A 15,671-nucleotide genomic window follows, 5' to 3' on the forward strand; every position below is an offset into this window, starting at 1 on the left:
CATATTGTGATGCAATCAATTTTAATGCAAATAAAACTTTGAAGTAGGAAATATTCTCTAATTATCAACCAAAATAATTAAACTTTAATTAACATGAAACTTAATTTTTTACTATTTTAAAAAAATAAGACTAATTCATTTATAATTCCAAGATTTTTCGTTTCTTTTAGAGCAAACTGCATTAGGCTGTTTGCTGTGTTTAATACGAATATTGTTTGTTTGTTTTTTGAATTCGACCCTCAGATTACGAGACGAGTGCCTTAACCACCTGGCCATTTCGGGCCGCTATACATACCCCTATTGAACAAACAATGCAGTGATTATATAAAACATTGATTTCATTCATGCACTTGATACATTCATTTTAAATAAACATGAGCAACAATATAGTAAATAACTTTATTGATACATTTGAATAAATGTATTTAATCTCTACTGGGTTACTGCTAAATATAGATTATTTAAAAAATAAACCTGGACAGAACTGTATTTCAGATAGAACACATCGAATCGTAAGCTCCATATTCTCACTGTTAGCAACATTTACAACGGTGTCTCTCAGTTTCTAAGCGGTAAGTTTGCAGTCTTATGACGCTACAATTCGAGTTTCGAAACCAATAATGAGCAGAGTGCAGGTAGCCAGTTGTGCTCAGTGGCCACTTTATTAGGTTCACCTGTCTAGTACCGGGTACGACCCCCGTTTGCCTCCAGAATGGCGTGAATTCTTTGCGGCAAGAATTCAACAAGGTGCTAGAAACATTCCTTCGGAATTTTAGTCCAGCTGACTCGATAGCGTCACACAGTTCCTGCAAATTTGTCGACCACATATTCATGATGCAAACCTCCCGTTCCATCTCAACCCAAAGGCGCTGTATTGGATTGAGATTTGGGGACTATGCAGACTATTGGAGAACACTGAAGTCACATGTATATTCGTGAAGCCAATTTGAAATGATGGGTGCTTTGTGATATGGCGCAATATCCTGCTAGGAGTAGCCATTGGAAAACGGGTAGACTGTAACCATAAAGCTCAGGTACGCTGTGTCATTCAAATGATGCTCGATTGGTATTAAGGGACCTAATGTATGCCAAGAAAATATTCCTCACACCATTATACCACCATCAACAACCTCCATTGTTGACACAAGGCAGGATGGATCCATAAATTCGTGATCTTTGCGTCAAATTCTGACTCTACCGTCTACATGTCGCAGTAGAAATCGAGATTCGTCAGACCAGGTGACTTTTTCCAATCTTTAATAGCCCAGTTTTGATGATCTTGTGCCCACTATATCTTCATGTTCTCGCTCTTAGCTGACATAAATGGAACTCGGCGTGGTCTACCGCTACTGCAGCTAATCAGCTTCAAGATTCAAAGCGTTATGCGTTTATAGATACCTTTCTGCACACCACTGTTATAAAAAGTGGTTATTTGAGTATTTGTGTCCTTAATGTCATCTTGAACGAGTTTGGCTATTGTCACCTGACCTCATTAACAAGGTGTGTTTGCTCACAGAACTGCCGCTCACTGGATGGTTTTGTTTTACACACCATTCTTTGTAAAATCTACAGACTGTAGTGCGTGAAAATCTCAAAAGGTCAGCAGTTTCTGAAATGCTGGAACCACCACGTCTTGCACCAACAATCATTTCGGTGTCAAAGTCGCTTATATCGCGCATCTTTCCCATTCTAATGTTTGATTGAACAATAATTACATCTCTTGACCACGTCTAAATGCTTAAAATATTGAATTTCACCCACATGATTCGCTGTTCGCTATTTGAGTTAAAGTAGCCACTGAGTGTATATCGCGATGAATGAAAGAGAAATTTGACATTATTATTATATAACTTACAGGAATATATGAATGGTTAACAGAATTTACGTTCCAATAACAAAATTACACAATATGCTATCTGTAGTTTATTAGACGCGGGTAACATAATCTCGGATTTTAGCGTTTTAAGTTCGTAAGCTCACCAATAATTACTGGTGAGCCAAAGCCTAATGAAAAATTAATAATAACATTAATATTTATTGATATTTTTAAATTCAATAAAATTGTGGAGACCTTAGAAGTTTTTTGATAATGAAAGAAACAGGTTTTAATCTTTAAGGGTGGAAGAGAAAACACTGTGAACTTTCCTATGGATAGATCTAGTTAGAAGTGTTGATGAAACAATGACAACTTGAACAATGTAGACGATAAATTATATTGTTACAAAAGCAACCCATTTAGAGCAAAATTAATTACATGCAACTATTATTGTTTGAATATGGAAAATAAGAAATAACCATAAAAAGCTAATTATCATTTCCTCAATTGAATAATCGATATTAATGGGCCTTATAAGTCTACCAAATGTTACAAACTTGTGTGGCATTAAACCATTCAAACCAAGGAAGAATCTCAGGTTGCTCAAACTTCAACAACTTTCTAACAACAAAAACAAATAGGTGTTTGCAAAGTTTTCGTAGAGAACAAACCACTAAAATCTACTTAAATAACTTTTTATATGGAATACAAAAATATCTGTCAAATGCTCAATTTGTTATTATATATATCTTTTCTGCCTTTAAGCACAAAGATACGCAATGTGCTATCTGTGCTATGTTTAACACAAGTGTAAAAAACAGTTTTTAACCTTATAAGCCTTCATAATTACTGCTGAGCTACCAGGAAGCATAGTGTTATTAACGAAATCATCGTGTACATGCTATACAATGGATATTCGTAAAAAAGAAAACCTTTGTAACTAAAAATTACACAAAAAGTCACTCTGAATTTACAATGTGAGTTTTATAATTTAAAATCTCCATCTTTTATAAATAAAATTTTTCTTTGTTTCCATCTCCGCAAAGAAGTAGTAAATGTAAACAAATAAACTTCTAGCGTAACTGAGGAATTACTGTATTAATATTTCAAACGATCAATTTATCATCTCACAGATTTTTCAAAGATGTATTATAATAAACAAGTTGCTTACTGTGTATTGTTCTTCGTCTCTGTATTTACAGCTCTAAAATCGGGGTTTCGATTACTCGAGGTGATGGTCACGGGTTCGAATCCCATCCACACCAAACATGCTTGCCCTTTTAGTCAAAGGAGCGTTCTAATGTGACGTTCAATCCCAGTACTCGTTGGGAAAAGAGTAGCCCAAGAGTTGGCGGTGGATGTTGATGACTAGCTGCCTTTCCTCTAGTCTTACACTGCAAAATTTGAGACGGCTAGCGCAGATAGCCCTCTTGTAGCTTTGTGCGAAATTCAAAAACAAACAAACAATATGTATAGTAAAATATGGAAATAGGCTTAACACCAAAGCGAAGGAGGACGTTTTGTAAGAAAATCAAATTGATTGGTATGGTGAGAGATTTAATAGGTTATAGAAGATAAAAACATTTAGAAAATTAGAATATAAAAATAATGTATGAGAAACGGTTGGCTAAAAATGTAAAAATTAACAAGAGGAATTTCTTTAAATGCATTAAGGGTAAACAAAAGGTTAGAATGGGGATATGACTATTAAGGGAAACAAAAGAAAGCTTATATTTGATGAATATAAGATGGCTAGATTATAAGCTTTTCCTTGTTCTTTGGTTTTTACTGGTGGAAATCTAAGCAGTATTTCACATCCTCAACAGTTGACAGATAGGAACAAGATTTAACTAGATTACTGTACTAATTCTGAACCGGTTATGAAAAAATTGGTAATTTTATAAAAGATAAAGTTCCTGAACCAGTTAGTACTTTCCTAAGGATGTGTAGTAGGTTAAAAATTGAACATGTCAGCCACTTGCTACTATTTTTCATTAGTCCCGAAATAGTGGGCAGATATCAGGGGATTGAAAGTTAGCTAACATAACTCCTCTTTTCAAAACAGGTGATAAAAATTTTCCCACTAACTATAGCCCCGTTAGCTTTATCTCAGTTGTGGAAAAAGTTTTGAAAAATCTGATAAAAGATGCTTTACAAAGTAATTTACCAAAGTTTAGAATTTTATTGGATAATCAAAATAATTTCACTCAGGAAAGTTTTGCCTTACAAATCTTTTGACATTCCATTCTCTATAGGTGTGGGGATAAGTTAGCAAATTGGATAGAAGAGTTGTAAATGGAAGAAAGCAAGGGGCTGTGAAAAGTGGAGTTCAGTCAATCTGGATTAATGTGTCAAGTAAAGTACCCTAGATTTCAATCTTAGAACCTATGGTGTTTTTGATTTACACCAATAACATAGATGAAGGAACAGTCAATAAATTATTTAAAATTTTCGATGATATTAAGATCTTTGGTGTTGCTAGCTGTGAAGAGGATGCTATGATTTACAAAATTATTTAGATCATTTATTGAGTCGGACAAACAAATAGCGGATGGGTTTTAATTATAATAAGTTATACTATTATCATAATATGAATTATAAGTATAACTTTGATGGGAATAACCTTAAGAGTGTCATTAAGGAAATGGATCATGGCGTAATGGTTGATCAGCCTCTTAAGCCATCCAATCGGAAATACTGAATACAAGTCTAAAGAGGTTATAATTTGATTCTATAGGTCATTGGTTTGTTCAGTCTTGGGCTCCTTACCTTAAGAAAGACATTAACTTATTGGAAAAAATTAAGAGAAGGATTACTAGAATGGTGCCTGAGACGGAGAGGTTATCATATAAGGAAAGGCTGGAATATCTCAAATTATCTTCTCTCGAAAAAAGAAGAGTTATGAGGGATTTGATTAAGGTTCTTTATATTGTAAAATGAATTGATAATGTTGATGCATCATCTTTCTCATGCATAACAATAAGAAAAATAGGATTAGGGGACGCAAATATAAATTTTAGCAAGGTAGGAACCATCTTCAGTTACAACAGTTTTATTTTTCTAACAGTGCACTTGACCTTTGGAGTGGATTGTCTTCAGATGTTATAAAGAAAGGAAATTTAAGTTTAAAAAAAAACATTGATAAATGTATTAATGATAAAGGCTGGCTTTATTTTTCTTTTTTCAGTTTATTTATTAACAGTTTATTTTAGTAAATGGAATGTCCGAAATGGACCAATAAGTCCCAAAATATTATGATATGTTAAATAGGTAAAATCTACTTTGTGAGTAATTGACAGTGATCTAATATTGTTTCTCTCCAAATAGCTACGTCACAAGACCGTTGAGCTGGTAACTGTTGATCTAGAATTGACCACAACTGAAAACCCTCTAGATTGAACCTCCATAGTCCATCCTCATCCTGAAAACTCTTTCATTATGACAGGACTTCATGTGAATCAACTGCTTGCGAGATATGTATCTCAGAACGGCTGGTATGGGTATTAACACTTTCACCAAAATAAAGCATAGAACAACGTTTCGACCTTCTTAGGTCATCTTCAGGTTAACAAAGAGAGAGTTTGCAATTAACTGTTACGATAGAAAACATCCAGATACAAAAAAGAAAAACAAATATAAATAAACGCAAAAATCAAAAAAGCCCAACTTATACAACAACTTAAACCAAAATTAAGCCAATATAAAGGAACACCTTTATATTTATATAAATTAATAATCAAACATCTAACTGCAACGCTCCCTACAATTCTGTATCCGTTTACACTCTCGTCCCCGAGACATGTGCCTGGTAACGGTAAAAGTGTTAATATTCATACCAATCGTCCTGAGATACATTCTTACTTCAAGTGAGTTTCTCGTCATCACGAATTGCTTGCTAAATAGCTGCTGGAGCATCTCGGATAACCAACAAAACAGAACAGCTCAGTCAGCTAATAACTGGAGGATTTCAGATTTCGGAGCTCGAGTATATATTTCCAAACGAGAGGTCACAAAGATTTGTTTGTTTGTTTTCGAATTTCGCACAAAGCTACTCGAGGGCTATCTGTGCTAGCCGTCCCTAATTTAGCAGTGTAAGACTAGAGGGAAGGCAGCTAGTCATCACCACCCACCGCCAACTCTTGGGCTACTCTTTTACCAACGAATAGTGGGATTGACCGTCACATTATACACCCCCACGGCTGGGAGGGCGAGCATGTTTAGCGCGACTCGGATTACGAGTCGCACGCCTTACGCGCTTGGCCATGCCAGGCCAGGTCACAAAGAAAGAGACAAGATTTTTACGAAGAATAAATGTTAATGATTCGCTGTTATCATAACATACAATATATAATATACAAGAATAATGTAATGGGCAAGTTAATGAGTGTGTTTTGAAGTTTAAACAGAAAGTATAATATAAGAACAGAGAAAGATAATGGTGACTCTAATGAAAAAAACACTCATGTTGGTCCATATGCTCCACTTGTAAACTATACTGAATGAAATGAAAATACTAAATAATAATAATAGTTCCAAGTTAAGATACTCTTATACTTTCATCCACTGAATTTGTTAAATACTCTTGAACTAAAAAAAAAACTTCACTTAAAAACAACGTCAACAGTGGCTAAGCCAACGTTCACGACGTAAAATGAAGGTAACTCTGAAACTCATTCATTTAGGTAGAACGTAATTAACTTTAAAAGTGTCGGCCAGAGCCTTACGCAACTCACCCGTAATCTAAGGGTCGCGGGTTCGAATCCTGTTCGCACCAAACATGCTCGCCCTCCCAGCCGTGGGGGCGTTATAATGTGACGGTCAATCCCACTATTCGTTGGTAAAAGAGTAGCCCAAGAGTTGGCGATGAGTGGTGATGACTAGCTGCCTTCTCTCTAATCTTACACTGCAAAATTAGGGACGATTAGCACAGATAGACCTCGAGTAGCTTTGCGCGAAATTCAAAAACAATCTCTTCAAGACTACAATACTATATTAAATGCGTCAATAAAGTCTCAAGTTCCTAGTACAATAAAACAGCGATTGATGCCTTAGATCAGCTGGTCAATGGACAATGAAAATCAATGGCGAGACCGCTTACAGCTATTACCTGGTTACAAGATTAACTCTAATCGCTAATTAGAAACTACATTTATATTGGCAATCAATATTTTTGAAGGAAAACGAAGTTTATTAATAAAAAGGATTGCACCAGTTACTCATTTAAAATTAAGACACAAATTAAAGTTTCGGAATTCTATAGATTCCACCTTCAATATAAACAATAGTTCCCAAACAATGTGCCGCGACAGGTTGTAAGTATATGACATCAAGTATGCTTTTTCATCACCGTGTGAAATAATCAAGTTTATTTAAGCCAACGTGACCTCATTATCCTAACAGAGGGTATCAAAGTAGAGACCATGGGGAATTCCTGTATGAGCGGTGAGTCTCGTGTAGTATCATTTAAATGATCAGTAAATTAAATGTGCCACGAAGTTATGATTGTTTTCCCTGGGCATCACTGAGATAAAAAACTGTAATATTTAACGATTATTAAATAAAAAAGTATAAAAGTGTACAAAAAGGTTAAAGCAAGGATTAGAAGTAACATTAATAATACTATATGTTTTAAAAACGGGTCGAGTGTTTTCCTTATAGCAAAGCCACATTGGGCTATCTGCTGAGCCCACTTAGGGGAATCAAACCACTGATTTTTGCGTAGTAAGTCCGTAGACTTACTTCTGTACCAGCGGGGGACTGGAACATGTTACTGGATGTGAATGTTATCTCTAATTAATAATTAAAGACCAATGTACGCCACGCAAGGATACTAAAACTTATGTTCTCTTTCTTCATTATGCTGGTCTGTGGAGGAAACACAAGGGTTACTCAACTTTTTTTTTTTTTTACGTTTTGAAAACTCGCAGTGAACAAATAAGGATTGCCGTAAAACTAAAAAAAACACAACATAACAGACGTTTATCTATGTCACTTTTATAAATAAATAAATGATGTTGTTCATCACTTATTATTCCTGTAAGAGTGCCAGAGAAGCAAAAAGGTGCTTAATGCACGCAAATACCACTTAACCTAGTTAGTCTCTTTGAAGAAAATATAAGCTGGTAGCCTACTTGTGCATGTCTGTGTTCCATCAAGTAACTATGAAAAAAACAATACATTTTTGATATTTTGAAAATACATAGAACATTCCGGTACTATACTATCCATGTACTGATCGGGGAACCATGTACTCGTGTTTTCCTGTTTCAGACAGATTTTTTTGTTTCGTTTTAAATTAATTATTAATACAATTGTAAATATCTCATCGACAGAGTTCTTAATCTTTAGCACATCGTAAGTAAACAAAAAACAAAAACATTAGGACAGTCCATATGATATAAATTAGGCCAGGCATGGCCTGATAGTTAAGGCATTCGACTCCTAATGTAAGGGTCGCGGGTTTAAATCCCCTCGCACCAAACATATTCGCCGTTTTAGGACCAGTTTGTATTACTTTTGGTGTTTATTGTTTCAGTGCACATAGATGCAACAAGGAAATACGGCACAATATTATCAATTACAAATTACAATCTATATGCCTCAACATATTTTCTTTTAATAACTTTTAACTTTAAAAATCTGAGGCGGATTTTCAAATAAACATCCCTAGTTTTTACAGCCACAAGTCTTGTTTTCTTCTTATTGTCTTTTAGTATTACGTATGAGTAATTTTTACTTAATGTTTGTGTATTTACAGTGAGCTGCTGTTTACACTTCGTTCTGCTTAAACTTACCGTGTTAATTAAAGGTGTCGTGCGGCCCGTCATGGCCCAGTGGTTACGGCAATCGACTCATAATCCGATAGTCGCGGGTTCCAATCCCCATTACACTAAATATGTTCGCTCTTTCAGTAGTTGGGGCGTTATAATGTGATGGTCAATCCCACTATTCGTTGGTAAAAGAGTAGCACAAGAGTCGGCAGTGAGTAGTAATGACTAGCTACCTTCCCTCTAGTCTTACAATGCTAAATTAGAGATGGCTAGCGGAGATAGCCCTCGTGTAGCTTTGCGCAAAATTCAAAAACAAAGAAAAATTGATCTGAATAAAATAATATAGTTACAAGCTTTCTTGTTACAAACAACAAACAAGTATTTATATGCTAAGACGTCTCTGAATTCTTATTGAGGTTGCTTATTTACAAAAATTGTTTTTGTATATTTCAATAACACTAAATAAACTAATTTAAATCTTTTTGGCATTGTTTGTTTGTTTTGTTTTTTGAATTTTGCGCAAAGCTACTCGAGGGCTATCTGCGCTAACCGTCCCTAATTTAGCAGTGTAAGACTAAAGGGAAGGTAGCTAGTCATCACCACCCACCGCCAACTCTTGGGCTACTCTTTTACCAATGAATAGTGGGATTGACCATCACATTATAACGCCCCCACTACTGAGAGTGCGAGCATATTTGGTGTGATGGGGATTGGAACCCGCGACCATCGAATTATGAGTTGATTATCTTAACCACTGGGCCATGCCGGGCCGCACGACACGACTGAAAAGGCGAGCATGTTTGGTGCGATAGAAATGCGAACTCTCCACCCTCAGATTACGAGTCGCACATCTTAACCCTACTGGCCATGCCGGGCCTATTTTTGGTATTACTAAAGATTTCATGATTGATTGTTTCAATATATGGACTATATAATTGTTTGAATCATATAAGTCACTCGATTCTTAAAAAAATCCTATGTATGGAAAGGATTGAATGTTTATAAAAGGTGTTTTTTTATACTTAACAAGCGAAAGTACCCAGCTTCGTTCGGGTTATTAGGTTGATTTATTCTACATTACTATATCAATGTATGTATTGTGAGCCTATTTTAACATAAAAGTATAACTGTATACTTTTATTGTTCCTGTACGAGATGTGGCCTGTTTATAAAGATGGCCTTCGTTCTGGCTTGTCCTCCAATTTTAAGCTTAAATAATAAAAATAATTAATTAACGGAGCTCTAATTTAAAAAAAAATAACAAATATAATTTTCGTCAATTTTTTAGTTTATACATCTCATCTCAAACTTTCAGCAAAAGGCCTCTTGACAACGTTACTTGATTGTACTTTAATTACTAAGCAACATGATATAAAAGCCACTGTTGGAACGCCTTGTTGCAAAAGCGTACTGGCTCTTTTATATCTTGGAGGTTGTTATATAAGGAACCACGTGTCTTCTATGTGTTTTTTTACTAGATTTCGTAATTAAAAAGATGCGCACAAGCACGCGTAAATGTCTGTGACTCATGTATATAGTTTTTAATGTAAGAAACAACATATTTTCCATGCGTGTTTCACTAGATGCCTTATTAAAAAGATGCGCATGAACGTAGATAAGATAAGTAATGATAAACAGGCGCAGGTCCTCAGGGTCCACTTAATACGTATGCAAAATGCCATGTTTGTATGTTCTTTTCTCTTGGAGTTATAGTGAACAAACACATACGCACACACTGACCCACAGACACGTTCTTTTATTATTATAGATTAACCAAGTAACTATGAATAAAACATTTTTCAAATTATTTTACAAAAAATCCAACATTATTCAGGTCAGAAATCTAATAAAACGTTTCTCTACAATATTTTCTTAATTTTGTAAATGCTGATTAAGATATTTAAATCTAATCCGTATAACGTCGTATCCGAAAGCTCGAAAGTAGTTACCTAACTGTTCACGGAAATATAAAAAAGGTGCTTAATATATCTAACTTCTTATGAGAAATGTACCTTTTAGACAATGTCTAAATGTCTTTCTTAAGGTAAGGAGTCAAAGACTGAACACAGTACTCCAAATGAAGCCTAACAAGTAAGCTATACAATAAAACTTGTATTTAGTATTTCTGTAGATATAACCTCAAATCCTATTTGTCACACCATTAGCAACAGCACACTGCTTGGATGGCTTAAAAGACTGATCAACATTATACCAAGACTTTTTTGTTTCATGACACTTTTAAGGATTAATCCCGTCGAAATTATGATGACCCACAAACAATATATTGCATTTATCACAATTAAAACCCGGGTGCCATTAATTTGTTCAATTCATTGAATGACTCAAATTCTTTTGTAAAGCAGCAGCTTCCTTTTCACAACAAGCAACATTCAATACCTTGATATCATCAGCAAATTTTAGTAGTTTATTGACCATTCCTTCATTTATGTCATTAATGTAAGTCAAAAAGTACAATGGTTCAAAGCTTGAGACCTGAGATACACCACTTGTAATATTAATCCAGTCTGACTGGACTCCATTTATAACAACCCTCTGCTTTCTTTTATCCAGCCATTCTTCTATCCAATTTGAACTTATTCCTTCTGCTTATAGAGATAAGTTCTTACAAGTCTTATTTTTTGTGGCATTTTATCAAATGCATTTTGAAAACTCCAAATACATTAAATCTATACCCTTACTCTCATATATACATGCAGTAAAATTTTCAAAGCATGTTAAAAGATTTACATGACAAGATTTTTCCCTTAGTGAAACTATATTGACTATCTGACAAAATTATAAGCTTTATTAAATGACTTTGCAAAGTGTTTTTAGCAGACTTTCCAAACCTTTTCCCACAACTGGTGTGAGACTAACAAGCCTATAATTATTGGGACAATTTCTATTTCACCCCTTTAAAATAGTAGTGACATTAGATGATTTTCAATCTGTTGGTACTTGTCCACTGTTTAAGGGACTTTAATCTTCTTCAAAACTCTTGAGTAAATATTATCTGCCCAAGGAGCCTTATCATATTTAAACTTACCAAGTTTATTCTAACCAGCTCAGAATTTATGCTGTTATCTTGTTCAACTTTGTTTCACTTATCATTTGCTCAGTGTGAGGAATACTCCTTAAGCCTTCATAAATAAAAATTGAAGAAAAATTAGAGTTAATTGAAGTATACATTGAAAACAATTTTGTTCAAAATGCGTATGTGAATTAATATTCGTTATTTCTGAATATACTTGATAGGTTGTAATTATTCATGAAAATAGTTCAAAAGATATTATATAGTGCTTCAACATAATAACTTTCTGATACTGATATGCGATATTTTAGTTTTAAAGTTTCTGATTTGAGGTTGGACAGATTCGACAATACACATCAGTGACTACTTGACTCTTATTTTAAATATTTAAAAATAAAAATGTGTTTATCCATGAAAAACTGACATCACTCGAATATATAAAAAACTCTCAGGTTTCAGATGGACTGATCAAACGTTTCAATGTTTCTATATTAAATGGATTTTAAAGTTGCTTTTTGTGTTGGTAAGTTCATTATTAGTTTTACACGAAATTTATACTAATTTTATTCTATAATCTGCAAAAAAAACAACAACCTCGTTTAATGATTTGCTGATACCAAAAAATATCTTTTATTAAATGTAATTCGTGTTTCTTTTTTCGTAGCTATAGAATTGTGCAAAACACTATAGCAAAGTAAAAAATAAGATTTCAGGCTACTTTGAAAGAACAATGGAAGGTAAATCACAGGTGAAACATTTAACTTTTATTAGTCTTCATATTTAGCTTCATATTGGAAGTGTTAATTTTTGTGTGACCAATTTTGCTTTAATAATTGCAGCTAGTCTTTCAGACATTGTTGAAACAATTTTCGTCGAAATGGCCTTTGGGATTTCACTATAAATGTCGTTAATACACTACCATAAAATGTTTTTGGATTAACTTTTGATTTGTTAAGTTTTTGATCTATCAAATCTCATACCTGTCCAGTTTGATTGAGATCGGGGCCAGGTGGAGGTCATTGCATCATTTGAATGATCCCAGCAGTTTCTTTATAGCTTGAATGTGTGTTTGAAGTCATTATATTCTTGGTAGTAGAATCCTTTACCAATAATACATAAATTATTAGGTATACCATGATGGATCAGTATCTAATGGCAAATGAGCTGGTCCATTATTTTGCAAATATCCCATGCCACCTTAAAAGAACCCCAAACTTTCACACTGCCTCTCCCATGCTTCTTGATAGATTCAATGCATTAAGGTAAGTATCTTTCACCTTTCTTCCACCGGAAGTACAACCTACCTTTGAACCAAATATTTCATGGTTGGTGACAAGAAACCCACTTGAAATAAAAATGTATCTCAGATGCATTTCTAGCTTGGATTCATTCGCCAAAATCCCTTTTACAATCATCAACAGTCCAGTCTTTGTGCTTTTAGCAAATTTCTGTCCTTTAACAATATTTGGAGATTGAAGTAAAGGTCTACTTAATTGGCATACGACCAAATATTCCATTCTCATTGGGTGTTTTTTCCAGTATAGATCCGGACATTTTTCCGTAATTTGGTATATGGTCCTTTATTTCATGCTTGAGATCAGTGGCAGTCTTTATTGTGTCCCAAAATCTGCATAACGTTTAGATGATTTGTCTCTTCCTTTCCTGTTTTCAAACTTATCTGTCTCGGTCTCACGGTTAAGGGTACACTTAACAATGTTTAAGAACCATTTTAAATCTACAGCAATTTGTCGGACAGTCCATCCAGCATCAAATAAAGCTTTAGCATGGGTTCCTGCTCTACTGATAATCATTTACGTTTTGGGGGCTGTTGCATGACAACCAAACTTTATATATAGCGTTAAACACTGTTTTATCAAGATTTGTTTATGGAATGCAATTGACTTGATTTCTTTTAGCATATATCGTTACCATATGCTAACCCCTTGTTAGCTTTTTTCTATATAGTTAAGACACTGCATAGGGTATCACGAGAGTTCTTCCAGAACATAAATTTGATCAGTATTTCATTTAGTCAGAAACCCTATGACATGCCCTTGGTACAAGTATATGAGAATTCTAAAGTATGATAAGAATTATCACCCTGGCTCATTAAGTTGTCAACAGTTGTAAAGCATTATCTTAGTTTTAAAATATACATTTTGTAATGGGATTGAAGAATAGCTCTATAAAACAGAAGGAATGAAAAATAGTCTCTTGTACTAACACTTTTGCGTTATCAATTAAAGTCGAATGTCCTATATCAGGAGAAAAAAATAGAAATTTTGTGATTGTAGTTTATATTTGCGTTGCTAGCTCAACTTTTCCAATATATTTCTAAAATTACGAACAAAAATAATTATTATTTATTAGCTTAAACATTATCTTACTTTAAAGACTTTAAAAAAGCTACCATGTTTGTATTATTTTTATATAATATACAAACTTCTATTTTTATTATTAATATAATAATTTCTAATTTGCGTTAACTTGCCGCCTTTAAGCCAATTTCGTATATATATCAAAACGTTCAAGTAGCTTACAGTCCTTGTATACAAAATATAATACCATATAGTTTATGTCTTCTTGATTTAAATACAGCATCTTAATTACATGTGTCAAACTGATGTTAATGTAATAAATTTATTCTCACAGGCTTTCCGGGACGAACAAGTGTAAAAATAGCTTTCTAAAAATTTATAAATACCCTTATATATAAATCGAATATAGAGTATTACGATGATTTAGTTTTGAATCACCATTTAAATTTTTGAAAGTACAATAGATTTTGTTTTGATTATGGCCAAATTTTGAAATGTTCTTGAACTGATTTATATCTAAGGTGACAGTAAAATATAATAAAGAACAGAAGTTTCTGGTGCTTGTTTTAGCGCAAAGCTAGAAAATATGGTATCTGTACTTTGTACACCACAGAGAGTCCAACTCTAGATCAATAGATTTTTAGGAAGATAATTTTACATGCTGATCCATTGGATAACAAAATAAAAGTACTGTAGATGTTAATTCTATTTGGTTACTTGTTGTTTATTGCAATATCTTAGTAATAAAACACTGAAATAATAAATTAGGATAGGACATTGTCAGATATAAAAGACTGTTTAATTTAAGTAGTATTATTAATTTATTTATTTTATGTTTACAGTCTATTGATATCCAGGCTATGGAGATTTCTAGAAGGCCTAAGTGAAAGATGTATAAATAGCTGCGAAAACAGAGTAAAAGTAAAGTCACATGAAAGAGAAATTCGATCAGAAAAAAAGTTAACCATCTTGGGAGTGAATGGCTCAACGGTTGCCATATTATAGCGAAAGTGATAACAAGAATAATTTGTTTTGAACCTGCCTTTGAAAGCAAGTGGCTTACGTACTGCTTGTTTATGATATATTGCCAACAGGTCACAGACACCTATTGCAGAAGAATCCTTGGCCCAACACACCCATATATTTACATTACTATACATATTAAAAATAGCTCCTGATAGACATACTATTACAGTTTTTAATCATTAACACTTTCAAGCACTGTTTGTTGAAATACTATTTACATGTTACAAAAATTCGTTCATTTGTAATTGAAAAACAAACAAAGAAGGTTAGAAGGCCTACAATGAAATATTTATCAATGTCACATTCTGGAGAACTTTTTACTTATAAATACTCACTTTCAGTTCAATGTTATGCTCATTATCAAAATTATTTAATGTGTTACACGTAGGGAGTTTTAACGTTGTTCCCTGCTGGGACAGAGGTAAGTCTTCGGATTTACAACACTAAAAACAAGGGGTTCGATTCCCCGCGGTAGACACAGCAGACAGCCCCATGTGGCTTTGCTATAACGAAAGAAAATTAAGAGTTAAACACTCTGGTAAAACGAACAGTGGAACAATTGATCTTGCTGAACTAAGAAAGAAATAAAATATGCTACTTCTTCACGCATAAAATTGTCTTTTACTGCACATTTCTCTGGTGACTGAAGTCAAATTACAAGTGATTTAGTGCTAGTACAAACACCTAAAGTTAAAATGTACCCACAGCGA

General features: G+C 33.8%; 1 protein-coding gene across 1 annotated transcript in view; it reads left to right on the forward strand.

Moving 5' to 3' along the window:
* LOC143223204 (ribonuclease kappa-B-like) overlaps positions 1-15,671 on the forward strand; it is a 514,553-nt gene that overhangs the window by 348,743 nt on the left and 150,139 nt on the right. The window lies entirely within an intron of this gene.

This window comes from Tachypleus tridentatus, chromosome 8 (genome assembly GCF_004210375.1).
Source record: "Tachypleus tridentatus isolate NWPU-2018 chromosome 8, ASM421037v1, whole genome shotgun sequence".
Classification (NCBI taxonomy): domain Eukaryota; kingdom Metazoa; phylum Arthropoda; class Merostomata; order Xiphosura; family Limulidae; genus Tachypleus; species Tachypleus tridentatus.